The sequence below is a fragment of the Equus quagga genome, chromosome 1 (assembly GCF_021613505.1).
Source record: "Equus quagga isolate Etosha38 chromosome 1, UCLA_HA_Equagga_1.0, whole genome shotgun sequence".
Classification (NCBI taxonomy): Eukaryota; Metazoa; Chordata; class Mammalia; order Perissodactyla; family Equidae; genus Equus; species Equus quagga.
Window position 1 is genome coordinate 113,413,197 of NC_060267.1, and position 17,157 is coordinate 113,430,353.

At 37.6% G+C, this 17,157-nt stretch overlaps 1 protein-coding gene across 1 annotated transcript in view; it reads right to left on the bottom strand.

The window, feature by feature from the left end:
- CNTN6 (contactin 6) overlaps positions 1-2,183 on the bottom strand; it is a 295,689-nt gene extending 293,506 nt beyond the window's left edge. The window contains exon 1 of the mRNA XM_046683997.1: positions 2,084-2,183. The gene's annotated coding sequence lies outside the window, so the exon portion shown is untranslated. The remainder of the gene's footprint in view (positions 1-2,083) is intronic.
- Positions 2,184-17,157: the final 14,974 nt, after the last annotated feature.

The following is a 17,157-nucleotide window of genomic DNA, read 5'->3' on the forward strand; positions in this document are numbered from 1 at the left end:
AGTTTCATATCAGCTCCTTTTTTTTACTGTTTAATCCAAGGCTAAAATTAAATTCAACAATTTTCTTAGGAACAGGGTATGTTCACATTCTTTTAAAAGTACATCTATCTATCATTGATCATATTATCTAAATACTTCTTATTTGTAAAAAAATATATAAAGATTTATGGCAAGAAACCATTCTTACTAAAGTCTGTCTGACTCTCATTTTTTAATTTGAATTTAGGCATAGGATGTCTCCACTGACAGTCTCAAAATTTTATGATTGTTATTTACGGGTGATGAGATTTGTTTTTAGAACCTTTATGTTTGTCTTGGGTTATTTTTCATGAGTATACCTTATGCTACTGCATTCTAATGAATATGATGTTAAAATAAATACATAAGGGAAAAAATAAGCAAATATTTCATAACCCTCCTCCTTCCACTAAAAGAATTTAAAAGGTAAAAATTTACTTTTATACTATTGAGCATTTTCATTTGTCAAAAAATGAAGGTATGCAAACAACTTCGTACACCTCACATTCTTTTCACAAGATAATTGATTTTTTTTTTTTGTCCAAGCTTGCTTAGGCCAAATATGTAATAACTTTCTGAAAGACAATGTGAGTTTGTTTTCATTAAGGAAAGTTACGTGGAGAGTCCTAAAAAAACTGTTCTGGTACCTCACTAGAAATGCTCAAAGGAAGTAATGCAATGCAACAGTTTATAAATGATGGGCTTTTTTGCTAAGATGTGATAAGTTATGCATTTATATAACCTCATATAAGCCTTATATAAAAGCTTGCAGATTTATATATTTGAAATCTTTGGACTGTATAATCATGATACTGCTTTTAAAAAAATCACTGAAGCATCCAAGATGAAATGACTCTGTATTTCTGGTTGTTATACAAATCTTGTCAGTATTTTTGTGTGTATGTTTGTTTTGTAAATTTGTGTAGGTTTACAAATGTGTGAGAAGGGGGAGGGGCAAGGGTGAGTGTGTTCAAATATCTTCCGTCTTTATAAAATGCAATGCACATAAATTGGTGGAACCTTTAACAATTAAAAAAAGATGACAAACAAACCCATCAGATAAATGAAAATTGTTCAAAACAAGCAATTCGATATTCAACATATGGCTCCTTCTTTTACAAAGATCTTTGAAAAAAACCATTGCCACTGTAGCTATGATTATGAATACCTCATTTTCCAAATTGATTCTGTGTAATTCTACTGTTCTTCCTGTTTTTTCTCTCAGTATAACTTCTATTTAGTCATTCTGTGAATGTTTTTCAGAGGACATACTCAGGATTCTGATTATTTAAACACAGTAGTTTTCAACTGGAGAAGCAAGAACTGTAAATTCCAATTTCCCCCCAAGCCCCCAAGGTTGTATTCTATTAACATAATGGGTTCTATGTGACTAATCTCAGAGCTCTTAAAAGTTTTGTTCCCAAGTCATCAACTTTTGAAACTTTTCATAAAGTATTATGGATACTTTAATACTGACAAGCTTAACTATTGTCAACGGAAACTCCAGTCAGCTGTTATCTAGAAGATGGGTAAGAAGCAAAATGCCAGACAAAATTTGGTGAGCTCATGTGACCTCCAATCTTGCTACCCAAAAGCCTCCCCGAGGAAACTTTTTATAACTATTCCTTTAAATCATCCATCGGACACTGCAAACCCCACCCTCTACCCTTTGATGAAAAAAATGTAGCAATCATATTTTCCCATTTGCTATTATAAAAGGGCATGAAGCCATCTGAAAGTACCAGAATTAGCACTGTCATCCCCTCTTGCCCATTAGTTTTACTGCAGCAAAGACTAGTGAAACATTGAAAAATATACCCGTAGTCTCTCTTCCCTGGTTTGATTCTAACCTCCCCCGAATACAGATTCAATACATGTTCTCTCACAAGGAATAAATGCATTTTAAGCATCCACATCATAGAAACACAGCATAAATAAAGCAATAACTTCTCCCCCAACCACAGCTTTTACCTGTTATGCTAATACAAAGACAGTGTAAGGAAGAAAAGCTGCAGCTTGCCCAGCAATATTCTCATTGCAGCAGACAGCACAATTTTGTACTTACAGATCTGACCAGGGAAATGTCTCGGGATCTTTACAATTTTTCTGCAGAACTCTGTTTCAAGCTCTCAGCCAGGCATGCTGTGCATCCAGGCAGAACCAAGCCGTATGGAATGTCTATGCAGCTGGGAGATAATGGAACTCTTTTTCTCAGCTGGGACTGCAAGCCTTTTATCCACTGAGTATTGCGTGGCTCTTCTCTGGTCTTAAGCATGAAATACGCTCCTCTCCTGCTGCATTCCTGACGGAACCTAGACAATTAGTTCTTGAGGCACATGTGCAAATCTCCCGTTTGGAATATTCAAAAGGAAAATTCTCCCTACATTGAAAAGCCAGCTCTATCTTCATCATCCTTCACAGAATCAGAGAGAGCTGAGAGCAGCTGCCATTCCAGTGGCATGAAAGATTAAATTCACCCTCCCCTTTCTCTGACTAGAGAGAGTCACTCCTGTTGGGTCATCAGAAAATCTCTCTTATTGAAAACTGGGTCAGGCTAACTACTTATTAGGTTTCCAACAGGAAAGGAAGTCATTTTTTTTTCTTCCTCTGGTCTCACTGCATTGTCATTTGCAAGCAGAGATTAAGCCGGTCAAGGGTCTGCACCGATTTAAACTGTATTCAAACATAAGCTTTCTGAAGCATGCCAGTAACTCCTGCTACTAGTTAGAGTGATGAGAAAAGGGAAATAAAATCAAATGATCTTATGCACTGTCACTAAATCCTTTCTAAATCGTATTTTAAAGATATGTGCATGAGGCTTCGAAAAGACAGGTAAGTGCGTAATGAAAGTGGAGTCAAGTCCAAAAGTGTATTGCTGCTCTCCCAGGTAACATATTTGTAATCTCCAGAGGCAGAGAACACGTGTGTATGTGCTTGCAAAACAGCACCACAAGGAAAAGAATGCTGTTTATGTTTCACACCCAACCCTCCGAAGAAACTTTTTAATATGTTTGGATCTTGTCATTGGTTTTGACGAGAGTAACTGCATGTTGAAACAGCTAAGGAACAGGAAATGTACCTGTGTGCACACAGAGAAACCAAGAAATACAAACATGGCTACAACATGAGAGCAGAATAATTGCTTGGACTTACTTTCATGTGGTAATAAAAAGAAATACACTCTCAGCATCTTAAAGTAATGGATATTGGGAAAATGAAATCCATGTATTAAATGTGAATCAGTCAAAAGATATCTTTCAGACTTGGTTTGCTTTCATCTGATAAGCCAGAAGGTTTCTATGACTACATTATATAGATTTCTATGATTACAATCATCTGCAAATATACCAGTCACACATCTCATTTCTACATAAGGTCTAACCACTATCATAAGAGGCTTTAGAGAGGAGTTAATGTTTCTTAACTTTAGGTAGACTCAAAATGGGCTATAGTATTCTTCCTTCCAATTCTTGGGGAGGAAAACTGGATGAATTATTTTATGGGAATGATATTTGTCTTAACTGAACCTCTAAATTTTTTTATTGGGATCATATTGGCTTACAACATTGTGTAAATTTTAGGTGTATATCATTATATTTCATATTTCATTTCTGTATAGACCACATCATGTTCACCACAAACAGTCCAGTTCTTATCCATCACCATACTTATATACCCCTTTACCCCTTTCACCCTCCCCCCAGCCGCTTCACCTCTAGTAACCACTAATCTGTTCTCAACTATGTGTTTGTTTATTTATCTTCCACATATATGAAATCATACAGTATCTGTCTTTCTCTGACATTTCACTTAGCATAATAACCTCAGGTTCTGCCAGTGTTGTTGCAAATGGCACAATTTCATCTTTTTTATGTCTGTGTAGCATTCCATTGTACGCGTACATCACATCTTCTTTATCCATACACCCGTTGATGGGCACTTGGGTTGCTTCCACATCTTTGCTAATGTGAATAATGCTACTATGAACATAAGGCTGTGTATATCTTTTTGACTTATTTATTTCATCTTGTTTGGATACATACCCAAAAAAGTAGAATAGCTGGATCATATGGTAGTACTATTTTTAATTTTTGAAAACTTTCCATACTATTTTCCGTAGTGGCTGCACCAGTTTGCATTCCTACCAGCAGTGCATGAGGGTTCCCTTTTCTCCATATCCTCTCCAACACTTGTTATTTCTTGTCTTGTTAATTATACCCATTCTGACAGGTGTGAGGTGATATCTCACTGTAGTTTTGATTTGGATTTCTCTAATAATTAGGGATGTTGAACATCTTTTCATGTGCCTGTTGGCTATCTGTATATCACTTACTGGTATCTCTCCTTCTTTTGAAATCAAAATGTATTTATTTATAAAAATAACAACATGGTGAATTTTTCTGTGGAGTATGAGAAAAATATTCACAACGTAATAGGTTTTTCCATGAAGAGGAATTCGTTCTTCAGTTAAAGGACACTCTCTTAATCAAATCTCTAACACTTTTGCCTCATATTCAAAGACAGCTGATTGCTTTGCTTCCTGTTTCACTGAGAAGGGAATAAGAATCAGAAAAGAACTTTAATAGCTCCTACCACTGCCTCTAATCACATACTTGACCCTATTAGCCATAGGTTCTGCCTTCTTTCCTGCTACTCTGGGTAAATCACGCTCCTTCCTCAGGCCAAGTGTTCCACTGTGATTTAGTTACTGTGCTCTCTTACATGTTCGAGAGACTCTTCCAGCTTCGGGTCCCCCTGTCTTCAGAATTATCAGTTCTCCTTCTCTGCTGTATCATTACAGCATAAAGATTTGCTGCTATTTTGCCCATCTTAAAAATCAAAAGCCTTTTCGGCCTCACATCTCCCTCTAGCTACCACTCTTTTCCTGCTTCGTTTTACAGTAAAACACCATTAAAGGATTGTCTATACTCATTGTCTCCAAATCGTCCTTTCTTGTTCTATGTTGAATCCAATTTGACTAGTCTTTTATCCCCACTGTTCCATACGTCACTAGCTGCTCCTTCTCTGAAACTTTTGCTGGTATCTTCTCATTTTCTTAATCTTTAATCACTGGGAGGCACTAAACTTTTAAATTAAGGTGCACTAAAAGCTACAAACAATTGCTGAGAGAAATCAAAGACCTAAATAAGTGAAGAAATATACCATGTTCATGGACCAGAAAACTCCATATTTTTAAGAGGTCAATTATCTCCAAATAGGTCTTTAGATTTGAAATATTTCCAATCAAAGTAACAGCAGGGTTTCTTGTAACAATTATCAAGTGCTAAAATTTACATGAAAATGAAAATAACCAAGAAAAGTAAAATCAAAATGATAAAGACAAAGTTAGAGGAGTTGTACTCTGATTTTACCAATCACTACTAACCTAAATTCGTCAAGGCAGTATGATATTGTCAGGATAGATCTACAGAATATAATAGAGTGTCTAAGAATAGGACTACGCTTAGAATCAGTTGACTTATAGGGTCAATTGATTTTAGACAAAAGTGTCAAGATAATTCAATGATAAAAGCATTGTATTTCAAGAAGTGGTGCTTGAACAAATGGATATTCATTTGGAATAAATTAACCTTGATCCTTACCTCATATCACTCACAAAAAAAATAGATTGAAATGGATCACAAACCTAAAGGTAAAACTTTAAAAATTCTAGAAGAAAATATACAAGATCTCGGGGTAGGCAAAGATTTCTTAGAACATACACACCAACATACACATTCACACAGAAAAACACAAAACATAGGAGAAAAAATAGAAATATTAGGCTTCATCAAAATGAAAAATAACTGATATTTGAAATACATCATTAAGGAATTTTTATAACTCAATAGTGACAAACCAAACAACTGATTAAAAACCTTAAAAATTTATGAACAGACGTGTTACCAAAGATATCTGAATGACATTTAAGCACACAAAAAAGACACTCAAGGGCCAGCCCAGTAGTGCTGCTGTAAAGTTCACACGTTCCGCATTGGCGGCCCTGGGTTCACCAGTTTGGATCCCGGGTGTGGACCTATACACTGCTTGTCAAGCCATACTGTGGCAGGCATCCCACATATAACATAGAGGAAGATGGACATGGATGTTAAGTCAGGGCCAGTCTTCCTCAGTAAAAAAGAGGAGGATTGGCAGCAGATGTTAGCTCAGGGCTAATCTTCCTCAAAACAACAACAACAAAAAGATGCTCAACATCTTTATTTATCAGGGAAATTCAAATTAAAACCACAATGAGGTACTTCTGCACACCCTTTAGAAAGGCTAAAATCAAGAACACTGAAAATACCAAAGGTTTTTGAGGACGTGTACGACTAGAACTCTTACACCTAGCTGGTAGGAGGGTAAAGTGTTAAAACTTCTTTGAAAAACAATTTGGCAGTTTCTTCAAATATTATTACCAAGAAACTCCATGCTTATGTATCTTCCCAAAAGAAAGGAAAGCATACATCCACACAAAGATTTGCAATAAAGATTCACGGCAAACTTTTTCAGAAGAGACAAAAGTTGGAAAAAACACAAATGCCCATCAACAGGTTAACAGATAAAAATATGATGGTACATCCATAAATGTAATACCAGTTAGAGCTAAGAAGGGAAAAATTACTAATACTCATTAATTGCATTAAAATAAAAATTTTGGGGCTGGCCCTGTGGCTGAGTGGTTAAGTTTGCGCGCTCCGCTGCAGGTGGCCCAGGGTTTCGTCGTTTCAAATCCTGGGCGTGGACATGACACTGCTCATCACACCACGCTGAGGCGGCGTCCCACATACCACAACTAGAAGGACCCACAACTAAGAATATACAACGATGTACCGGGGGGCTTTGGGGAGAAAAAGGAAAAAAATAAAATAAAATAAATGAAAAAGTAAAAAATAAAGAATTTTAATGCTAAGAGAAAGATATTCAAGAAAAGGCAAGGCAATTCTACACCGACAGAAAACCAAGAATGATTACTTAAGGCTAAGGCAGGAGGAGATCAATTGCAGGTAGACATAAGTGGATATTTTAAAGTGATGAGGGGCCAGTCTGGTGGCGCAGCAGTTAAGTTCACACATTCTGCTTCTCCATGGCCCAGGGTTTGCCGGCCTGGATCCCGGGTGCAGACATGGTACCGGATAGCAAGAGCCATGCTGTGGTAGGCGTCCCATGTATAAAACTAGAGGAAGATGGTCATGGATGTTAGCTCAGGGCCAGTCTTCCTCAGCAAAAAGAGGAGGACTGGCAGTGGTTAGCTCAGGGCTAGTCTTCCTCAAAATAAATAAATAAATAAATAAAGTGATGAAAATATTCGTTTTTGATTGTGACAGTGGTTAAATGGGTAAATGCATTTTAGAGGTCTTGTTAAACTGTTGTCAGTGCCATGGAGTGGATTCCAACTCCTAGCGACCTTGTGTACAGCAGGTCAGAACTCTACTGGGTCTTTTTGTGCCATCCTCTCACCTTCTGGTGCTATATCAGACAATGCTCCACTGCTATTCATAGGGTTTTCTTGGCCAAGTTTTTCAGAAGTGGGTGGCTGAGTCCTTCTTCCTAGTCTGTCTTAGTCTGGAAGCTCTGCTGAAACCAGTCCACTCTGGGTGACCCTGCTGGTATTAGAAATATCGGTGGCAGAGCTTTCAGCATCAGAGCAACATGCTGCCGCCACAGTGTGACACCTGACAGATGGGCAGTGTGGTTCCCTGACTGGGAAACAAACTTAGGCTGCAGTGGTGAGAATGCTGAATCTTAACCACTAGACCACCAGGGCTGGCTTATCAAACTGAACAAATGGATAGATTTTATTTTGTGTAAAGTATACTTTGTAAAGTTGAGGTTTAATAAATTGAATGATGATGATGGTAGACAGTAGATTCTCTTAAAAGATTTGGAAAAGTAAAAATTGACAAGCCTATCTTTCTGTCTGAATATTATTGTTGTTGTTGCTGTAATTGTTACTATTGATTATACTGAACAATGAAAATGACCTCTCCAATCTCTTCCATGATTGGTAGTCATTTCAAATTTTTTAGATCTACCTGGGTCAGTTTGATTCATTTATATTTTCCTAGGGGATGGTCATGATGATCATGATGATGATATTGAGAGGTAACTTCTATAGCCCAAAATATGTCCCAGTTAGTGTTTCAAGTACTTCACATTAGTAATTTATCTAATCCTCACAACAACCTGATTAGTCTTATCTTATTTTCCACATCTAACAAAGAAGGAATCTGAAGCACATAGAAATTAACTACATTGTCCAAGAGCCTCCAGCCAGGAGATGCTGGATCCAGTGGAGGAGGGATCAAACCCAGGCAGTCTGGCTCAGGAAAGGATATTAATATTGATTTTATTATCCAAGACTTTATATTCTTTTTTACATTTTGCCTAATTGACACGTCAAATTCTCTGGGAAGCATATTAAATATTTCCCACAAAGATTGTTTAAATCAAATAATCTTTATTTTTCAAGAAACTTTTTGCATATTCTGTTGCTACATTGCTTAACGGCTATATGTGTGTGTATACATATATATATACATATATATATGATATATGTATATCATGTATACATATATATCACTATGTAGATCTCACTATAGTGTATATATTATATAGAGAGAGTGAATTGCATCTTTATGAATATATATAGATACACATATGATTTCATCTTTGTGATTTTTTAAATTTGTTTACATCTCTTAGATATGACTTCTATTCGGCACCCTTGCTTTCTTTCTGGTTTTCATTTTCCTGTATATATTTGCACATTAAAATTTTTTTCTTTGTCATTTTGTTTTAGGTATCTTTCTCAAGGTGATCATAGAGCTGGATTTTTTTAAACCAATCTATCTCTGTATTTTTGATAGGGTAGCTTAGTGCACTTGCATTTAGTGTGGTAGCTCACATCTGTATTGAAATGTATTTCTTCCTTCTCACTTTCGCTGAGGCGTGGAGTCAGGAGTCTCCTTAGGCACAAGGCAGTCCTCATAGGCTCACATGGTCTGGGAGACATTGAGACCAACAGTTCAGTTACCACCCAGGCAAGGGGGACAGCATCATTCAGCAGGGTCCCCAACATTGGGAGCAGGCTAACAGGTGTAGAATCTTTCTTAAGGAATTCTGACGGAATTCCTTCAGCAGTGAAACCAACTTTGGGGAACTATGAAGCACTGCTTTTTTCCCCTCAAAACTTCCCTTCGTGGCTGCTATTTCCTCTGTTCTCCTGATACCAAACAGAAAAAGAATCCATTGTCTGTCTTCCTCCCAACACTTCCTAGGAGGATACTGAGGCTCCTCTCACCAGGCAGCTCTTGAAGTGAGCCCTCAAATTTTCATAAGCTTCAAGGCCCACAAAAATCTTGATCTACTTCTGCCTCTTGAAGGAAAAATATGACTATTATTTATTACTTGTTTAGAATTGCCTTATTGTGAAGAAATCTCTGACGTTTCTTTCTCTAAAAGAATTAAAAGAAAGATTCACACACATTGCTTTATTGAACTTATACAATTATTTAAAAAATATATAATATACTAACATAAGCAGTATTATGCTGTTGGTGTTATTATGTTTGTTTCACTGATATATATATATATATATTTTTTTTGGTGAGGAAGATTGGCCTGAGTTAACATCTGTTGCCAATCTTCCTCTTTTCTTTTTTCTCCCCAAAGCCCAGTACATAGCTGCATATCCTAGGTGCAAATTATTATAGCTCCTCCATGTGGGATGCCACCACAGCATGGCTTGATGAATGGTAGGGGTCCACACCCAGGATCCAAACCGGTGAACCCCAAGTCACCAAAGCAGAGCATGTGAACTTAACCAGTACGCCACTGGGCTGGACCCCCATTGATTTTTTAATTCAGATACTTCAATTAGCATTCACAACTGTTCTAAATATCCCATGTTTAAAAACTATATATTTTATGAGATATTTTTCCCCTGCCTACCATAGGAAATTCTCCTAATATTACTAACATATAAACAATTTTCTATAGACTCCTAAGTGCTTCCTGTGGGTCAGACACTAACTCTAAAATCTCACTTAACCCTTACAGCAACTCTATGAGGTAGGTACTACCATGTTTGTTTTACTGGCACTTGAGGTTCAAGAGGGTTAAATAGCATGTCAAGGTCACACAAACAGTGGAAGGACAAACAGGGATTTGAATGCAACTCCACTTAGCTGCGACATCTGTCTCCTGAACTTCTCTTCCTGGATTTCTCTGCCACATCCATTGGTATAACAAACGGAAGGCAAAAATACCTGCTATAATTTTTATGGTTATTTTCACTCTTAAAGACAAATTAAAAAGTTTCTCTTGAATACAATGTTTTATGCTATAACTGCACAGACCTTGACAATTAACTAGATAGATAAGTCCTATATTATTTGAGGAACTGTGTATTTCTCATGAAAATGGTCTGAATCTAAATATTTGGCTCAATTCTCCACTGTGCTGTGAAAAAAAAAACAGAAGTATTAAATGGTCCCAGGAAATCTAAATCATTTTTCTCCCTCATTGTTTTCTTTTCCTTTACACTGAGGGGGAAGTAGGGAGTAGAGGGTCAGGAAGGAAAATCCGCTACAATATCACATTTACTCTCCCTCAGGAAAAAGCTCATTGAAGGATGGGTGATAACAATCTTCTTAGTCTTTTGCCCCAACACAAAATTGTTTTTTCACTTTATATCACATATGTATAATTTTACAGGCATTCAAAAATCCACTTCCTGCTGGAAAAAAGTAACAACAGTTTGCCACGAAATGGATTGCTTTTCAAAGGGAAAATAGTCAGTGGAATGCATATATTCTCCTTCTACCACATGGTAAGAAAATGTATATTTTAGAAAGCTATTGAAATAACTCAGTTCAAGTCCTTTGAATATATTCATATAAAAATAGAAGAATTGTTGCACAATGATAACTTACAACAGGGAGTGGGTAAGACCTGGTATCTTGTGACATGAATTGTTTTGCTTCAACCACAGAAGGACACCACAAAATTGTTCCATGGAACTGCCTGCCACCTGCTGCTTTCAACACTGAATTTTAATGAGCACCAATTGCTCTGTAAGAGTCTCACTATTTTAGGAGTATTATTTACCATGAGGTCCATTGTGATCTTTCTAAATTGTAGGGTAAATTGCTTAGGCCTCAGTAAAAATAAATGTATTTCATTAATGCGGCTCCTCTTCTACTCTAATCTTTTTAACCCTGAAGATTGAGAGATTTTTTCCGTGCATAATAATTATGATTGTATCTTATTTCATAGACACAAAGAAGAGGTCGCAGCACATAAATTCTAAAATCTGGATGTTCATCAAGAGTTTAGCTGCTGACACAACTGTTCTGCCTTCCCCGTTCTTGTCCTTCATTTGTGAAATGTACAGACTACTGCATTGAGTTTTAATGGTGATTAGACATAGAAAACATGTTTCATTAGTTTCCATTAAACAGAAGTTATCTACTGGTCCATTGGAGTCATTAGCATAAATGCTGCACAGGTTTTTTCTTTTACAGACAATATACTGGTATTTCTTCTATAATCATATGGTAAACTGATTTATTAGCTTTAATCCTTTGCCTTTCCCTGTGTGTACACTCTTGCCATTGCTTCATTGTAGGTGAAATATACTTCCCTGTCCCTTGATTTTAGACTTGACATGTGACTTGCTTTGACCAAGATGTGAGTAGAAGTTACAGTGTGTTGGCTATAGGCCTAGGTTTTAAGTACCCTTATGGGTTTCTGCTCACCTTCTTGTTCCTTTGGTATTGCTGTAGATAAACGTGCTTTGGTTAGCCTGCAGGCCACAGAAGATGAAAGATACTTGGAGCAGAGCCACTTCAGCTGAGCCACAGATCTGGGTAATAAGCAAGCTGCCCAGCTAAGCGCAACCGAGATGAGCTGAACCTCGGCTGTCTTTTAGACACGAGAGATAAAATCTATTATTATTTTCAGCCACTAAATTTGGAGGTGATTTGTTTTGCAACAATAGCTAGCCAACACAGATACTATCACTTACTGAAACCAAGTCAACATAGTCCAGATTCTTCTTAGAGCAGAGCCTGAGATAAGGACTTTTGTCTTTTGTAATATATGAGTAATTATTTGCAAATGTGATCTCAGAGGAGTGAGGGGCAGGGAGGATTAAAAAGGGAGCAAGAAAAGCCAATAAAAGATGTATTATTGAGTTTTCCAACACTAAGTATGAACGATTGTTCAATACTATGGGAACATCTAAGAAGTCTATGACATCAAATGCTTCTTTGGGCCATCCGCCTTGATTAAGCATGGGGAAAGCTTTCATCTATTGGCTCCTATACCCAGTGATAAGGTGACCATCTACTTTATCATGTGAAACAAGACAGTTATGACAGTGAAAGGAAAAAGTATAGCAATGCTGGCATAACTGGTATAACTCAAATCTATGCTGGGCCAGTGAGGATGTATGGCCACACTGCAGATTGGTGCAAGATTGTCGTTGGAGACATTAACTCTCCTACACATCCATGGTAAACATGCACGTGATGCCAATCACGTTTGTGTGGGTGTTCAATATCATGGAATCAGAGAAACTGCTGAATGGAAAATGAGAGTTGTGAGAGATGAAAGACTATCAGGTAACATCTGTGTTAGGCTACATGAAGCATTGGCTTGAATATTTGGTTAGGCTGAGGAGATCCAAAATTGTGCAGAAAAAGCCATCAAATTTAGTTCCCATTTTGCACCACTCAGATCTATTCAAGACCTTCATTAAGGCCAATCAGTAAACGAGTCAGCTTCTGGATTGAGCCAGGCGAATTCCCTGCAATAACTTAGAGGTAAGAGGCTCAGTGAATAATATCCACAACCCTGCTGAAACTACTCTTGGGACCATAACTGATACCCATCATCTCATCCCTTTACCACCAAATCTAAATTGTTCTCACCTTCAGCTTACAACTTGACTTTTCTAGGTTGTTTGCTTAGGTAACCCAGATCTTCTTCCCTGGGCAGACGGTACCCCGAGATTCCTTGCCTTAGTGAGACTACTTTGCTGCACTTGTCTTTTCACAACTATTAATTTACACTAAGACCCAGGAGATATTCCAGTGAATAGTCAGCAGTACAGATAGACTCCTCCAAGAAACCACCGTGAGCAGCAAATACTGTTTCTAATAGTATTAAGGGTTCACTAGTCCTGGCAATATAGTAGTTCCTTCTTTTTTGTGTTGGTGCACTAGAATAACACGATTAAACAGATAGGTAGGAATCAGAATATTTATTGCAAATTTCCTTGTGAAAGTCTTCTTCCCTTAGGATTCAGAACCTCTAGGCTAAGAGATCTGAAATTTCAGGGATGGGAGCACAAACTCTTCAAATGGATAATTGAGTATGATGGTAAGAAAGTCTAATTGTACCACTGCCCTTCGTTTCCTGGACCCACATATTCTACCACCGTGGACACCACCATATATCAAATGTAAATTTAGGGCACATATCACATGATAGATGAGTGGGCTCTAACTTTGCAGGGTGTGTTCCTGGAACTGTCAACTTAACTGAGTCATGAACAGTTCATTCCATCATTATATTTGACTGGTTACCTCTGAGAGATAATGGCACACGGTGAGAATGTTGAAAATCCCACTGTCATTCACCCACTGTCACTCATCCTTTGACATAAAATGCATCTCTTGGACTTAGGCAATGATATATAGGATACCAGAATGATAGATTAGGCTTCAGATGGTGGTGCTGCCAGAGGAACTACAGTCAGGGAAGGAAAATCTATATCCCAAGGACTTTCAATTCTGATAAGAATAAATCACTGTTTCCTTCAGAGTGGATAATGTCCATTATAATCAACTTGCCATCAAATGGGTGCTGGACTCCTTTGGAATGGTGCCATATTGAGGAGTCATAATTGATCTCTATTGCTAGCAGACTAGGCAATCAGAAGTGGCAATAGTTAGTCATCCATACATTCAGGATATCCATGCTGTTGAATTCATGTACATCTCCATCCATGAGGTCACAGACACTCAATTCATTGGCTTATAGAACTAGCACCTGTATGACCAAGGAGAGAGAATGACTGACATTTAAGAACAAGTTATTCTCTCCAATTTAGTGGTTGAGTGCCTCTTTGGAGTGGATGGCCTCTAGTAGGCATTAATATGAGGCACAAAGAAATGGACAAATTATGTTTGCTTTCATGAGTCCATCACCATGACTCTTTGTTCCTTGTTTCTAATTTTCTATTCTTGTTCTTTCCAGCTTCTTTACTAACTAAGCAAGTCATTCACTTCCGCTCAGAAGTTTGTGCATATTCATAACTCAGGTCTCTTCTCCCTCCCTACAAAGAGAACAATGAATGAACTGCTCACCTCAGTTCTCCAGAAGGATTTCCATTTACCACTTTGTTTAGAGCCACCTCTGAAATGGGATATAAGGAGATACAAGTCCATTTATGACTTATACTAATATCTCATACCAACTGAACCGTTATGTAGGCTTAAGGTATGTTTTCCCTCTTCTTTCAGTTGGTCGGTATTTCCAGGTACAATAGATGTTGGCTCAAAAATCTAGAAGGCCTATCAAGTGATTTGCTTCTTTCTTAATGATAGAGGGTAAAGGGTGAAATAAACAATCCTATCTTAGAAGGGATGTCTCAGGAAGCCACAGATATTTGGAAACCTAAAGATGTTAATGTAGCAGTTCCAGAGCCTTTGTGGGTTTATTTCTCATTATATGGCATGTTTGTCTTACTAAGACATTTAAGCTACTTGTCCTTGTTGCTGACCAGATCAATCAGGATAATCTTCACTATGGTGCACCAGTGTGATATTCTGCATACTTCCAAAATATCAAGGTGGCTGTGGACTATAATATGAGAACTGTGTAGGAGATATAATAGGACCACCAGTCCTACATCCTTCAAGTCTTTGATGGTGGTACTAATTTCCACAGTTCCTCTTGGATGTGCTATTTCTTCAGATTTTGCCGGGGTGTAAGGATGAGAAAGGGCATTTAGGGATCTTCTAGTTGGCTCCTTCTACCATAATGACTCTTCTGCTATGGGATGGGAAGCCAATTTGAAGGTTCTGCTAGCTGGCTCTTTTGTATGTCTATCCAATTCTGTACTCAGAGATCACGAAAATAACCACATACTTGATCCATATATACATTGGGCACACAGACTTCGGTCAATCTTTTTTTTTTACCTGAATTCCAAAGCCCACACTCTAACTAGAGGACTACTGTGGCTCTCTATGCATCCAGGTATCAGTTCAGACTTCATATCCAATAATTCTCAAAAATTCTGGACATTCCCTTTCCCAGAGCACAATTACTCTGGTAAATAGTCACTATCCCCTTTCAGGAAGAATTATAACCATATCTACTGTGTATAATTGCAGTGTCATTACAGGTTCTTCCTGGTCTACTTTAAATCAATGGGTCCTGGGTTAAAACTGACATGTGAAAACTCAGATCTTAAAAACACAGTAGTATTTCCATTGTGATCTTTGACATCAATCTTCTGCTCCCTAGCCCTCTTTTAATTTTTTTTAAAATATTAAAAGTCCAGTAAGTCCTTAGTTGACTGCCAATGTGTTGTATCTGAGGGAACACCCTGATCTATTAGCTGTCACTCATCCCTACAGGTCAGGGATTTTGATTGTCACTTAGGCCTGCTGTCAATTATAGTAACTGCATATAACTTGCCTGTAAATGTAAACTGCTGCCAACTACCACTGCCATTCGGGAATTCCATCATTTATATTGATATTAGGGAGCCCAGTTCCTTACATGTAATATTGTCAGATCTGGTCTACAGAGGACAGCTACCACCAAAGAGACCAATGCCCCCGCATCAGGGTATTCCTTATTGCCTTAGTGAAGGGATTGTCCTCTTGGCCACCCAAGAAAACACGGTAAGAGAGTGTGTTTTTCAGCACCACAGAATAAGTCCATTTTAACTTTCTCCATTTCTTGAGTTTCCCTTTCCTCAATACAATAGGAAGGCAATTTTATCACCTAGCATCTTTAATTAGATTTATTATCATGTCCAAGTTTCTAGGAGCAATCATAAAGAATATTAAAGATTGATTCCAGACGTCTTTTACAGGATTCACAGGTAAGTACTCCTGTGACAATTTATTCTCCCCTTATATTCTACATGCCCTGGTCTTATCCTTGGTTTCCTTCAAAGCAGAACCAGAGACACAGGTTTACAGTAAGTAGTTAAATCAGGAATATGAACTCAAGGAGCAGAGATGAGGAATGGGGAGAGCGGAAGGAAGAGTCTATTCAAGAACGTGTCATTGAGTTGTCTGGGATTGACTGGTTGCTCTATCCCATTGGGCTCTCAGAGATTTAAATAAGTCTCAGAATCAACTATCCGTAAGTTCCTGACCCCCACTGCTCAAAGTTTGTCTCATGGAGGCATTAACTCCTTTGCTCTTCTGCTTTGTGCCTATATGAATGGTGAACAGGTACCCATGAGTGTCCCACAACCATGGATTCATAGAAGCCCTGGAGCAGAAGACAAAGGGTGCACTGTACCATCTGAGGCAAATGCTGTCAAATAGCACACCTGTGCGAATCTGGTGAAAGACTGCAGAGAGTGAGCTGACGCAAGAGACGAGCTGAAAAGATTTGAAGTCGTGCCCAGAAACTATCTGATAGCTAAATGCTCTGAGAAACAAAGAGGGTGAAAATAAAATTGTCGTAATTTGTATTATTTAGTTTCACTTTTTCAATAGGTGATTTTAGTACGTTTGAATGTAGGAGGTTAGCAGAAACTTATTTTGTATTTTATTAATGGCTAGTTTCTGCCCCTCATTGCCTTTAGTCATTCCTCCCAGATACAAACACTTTTAACTTTGTGGTTTCTGTTATTTTGGATTTTATTTTCAAAATTTTGTCTTTACACAGGTATTTATTTATAGGCTAAGTTTGCTTAAATAACTTTAGACAGTGTCTTCTGACTTATAATACAAGAATTTATCACAACTTTCTTCCCTACATCTTGAGATATTTTGCTAGTCTTATTTTTAGATATTTTACTAATTACCTTTGAATCTATAAATAGTACACTTAAACCTCTTATCATTTTGTCAAATTTAGAAAGTATTTCTACACACT